Here is a 2,255-nt window from a genome sequence, read left to right as displayed (position 1 = left end):
AAATGTAAATTAAAACCATAATGAGATATCACCTGACACCTGTCAGAATGACTATCATCAATAAAACAAAGAACAACAAGTGTTTGTGAGGATGTGGAGAAAAGGGAACTCTCATACATTGTTGGTGGGCTTGCAAATTGGTACAGCCTCTACGGAAAACAGTCTGGAAGTTTCTCAAAAACTTAAAAATGGATATACATTTTGACCCAGAAATTGCACCTCTGGGTATTTATCCAAAAAAAAATCAAAAAATAATTCGTAAAGATCTATGCACCCCAATATTCATGGCAGCACAATTTATAATAGCCAAGATATGGAAGCAACCTAAATGCCCATCAAGAGATGATTGGATAAAGAAGTTATGGTTCATATATACAATGGAATATTACTCAGTCATTAAAAAAATGAAATCCTACCATTTGCAGTGACATGGATCAACCTAGAAGTTGTTATGCTGAGTGAAATAAGTCTGACAGAGAAAGATAAATACCATATGATTTCATTTATATGTAGACTCTAAGGAACAAATAGAACAAACTAATAAAAAACTGACTCATAAATATAGAGGACAATTTGGTAATGGACAGAGGGGTGGGGGTTTAGGGGTTGGGAGAATGAAGTAAAGGGTTAAAGAAGTAAAAATTAGTAGTTAATAGATGGTCACGGGGATGGAGAGCATGGCATAGGGAATGCAGTTAGCATTGATATATTGGCTAGGTGGAAAACCAGAAGAGAGAAAGAGCAATTAGGGGGATTGTTTTATAAACTATATAAATGTCTAACTAATGTACTATATACTTGAAACTAATAAACACACACACACACACACACACACACACACACACACACACACACACAGAGAGAAAAGAGTTTAAAAAGAATGTTTACATTTGTGTGGACACATTTATGGGAGACCAAGAAGGTGAAGCATATTATGTGATGGCAACAGCTGATGATTTCTGTTTCTCTTCGGATTGAACATGGGAAGACGTGCAGCTAGAGAAGGCACTGCCCAAAGGGAGCTGTGGCCCACAGTAAAAAAACAAACAAACAAAAAAGCAAAAAAACAGCCATTGGTACCTGCAGACTAATATAAGGAGCCAGAAATTTAAATTCAATGGCACTTCTAGTTGCATACCCACAATCAACCATTGGAATTTTCTATTGGACAAATGAAATCATACAACGTAAAGGCAGTGAGTCTAGCCTAGTCGAATACTGGTGAACTAGTAAGACAAAGAAGGAAACTGTAGAAAGTGAAACTCTAGAGCCAAGTGCAAATTATTCAACCCAGAAAGGATTCATATGGGAAAGAGAAGACCAAGTTAAAACACATAGGAACAAAGTGAGAAGGATGACCTGTCTAGAGAAGAATTCAAAGGAGACAGCAATTGGATATTAAAAAAACTCATAGAGAGACGTAAAGGTGGGATCAGCAGTCTCAACTAATGCAGGTGATGAAATTAAGTAATTCACAGGATATTAAATGGTTAACACACATATAGTAGTAAAAGAAATGATATGGCAAAGCTTAACATATTCAGTATTCAGTTATATTTTTAATAAACAAAATATTTTTCACAATGAGGCAATGGAATACAATATAAATTTAATTAACAGAGCAAAACATTATAATTTCATTGAAAAGATGTTTAATTAAAATAGAACAATAGTGGAAGGGTTAGAAAGACTTGACATTTTGCAGGGATGATCTATTGTGGGAAAGATAAAATTCAGATTAAAATGTTGTGTGTGCCATTTTATTTCAAGGATTTGTGTGAATGTGGCATTCTCTTCATTTATATAAACAAGGTGTATTGAGACTAAAACATCTCAACCAGAAATCTGCCCTGCAATGGGAGACAATAACCACCTAATCATTACCCTTTCTCTTTCCAATACAATTAGGGTCATCAGAACCACATCTTTCTAACAGGGAAAGAAACATCTGATAACATCATAGCAGGTGCTGTATAATTATGCCTCAAATGACTTTCTACGGATAAAAAGCAAATAGTTTTTGCTTGCATAACTGAACATATCTGCCTGAGTTGTTTTCCTACGGATGTTATCCTGGGAATAGAAACAAAATTGTGCATTCACTAGTAGCCTTTAAGAAGCACTGTGATCTGGGGCAGCAAAGAACCAGCAATAAAAAGAGGCATTTGGAACTCTGGAAGAAAACACTGGTGTGGAAAATACATAAAATGGCTGTTTGATCTCAAGACTGCTTGAAATATTATCCAGCCATTCTA

The sequence above is a fragment of the Pteropus vampyrus genome, unplaced genomic scaffold (genome assembly GCF_000151845.1).
Source record: "Pteropus vampyrus isolate Shadow unplaced genomic scaffold, Pvam_2.0 Scaffold25, whole genome shotgun sequence".
In the NCBI taxonomy this organism is placed as follows: Eukaryota; Metazoa; Chordata; class Mammalia; order Chiroptera; family Pteropodidae; genus Pteropus; species Pteropus vampyrus.
The sequence above is the reverse complement of the archived record's forward strand: the minus strand, read 5'-3'. Positions refer to the sequence as shown.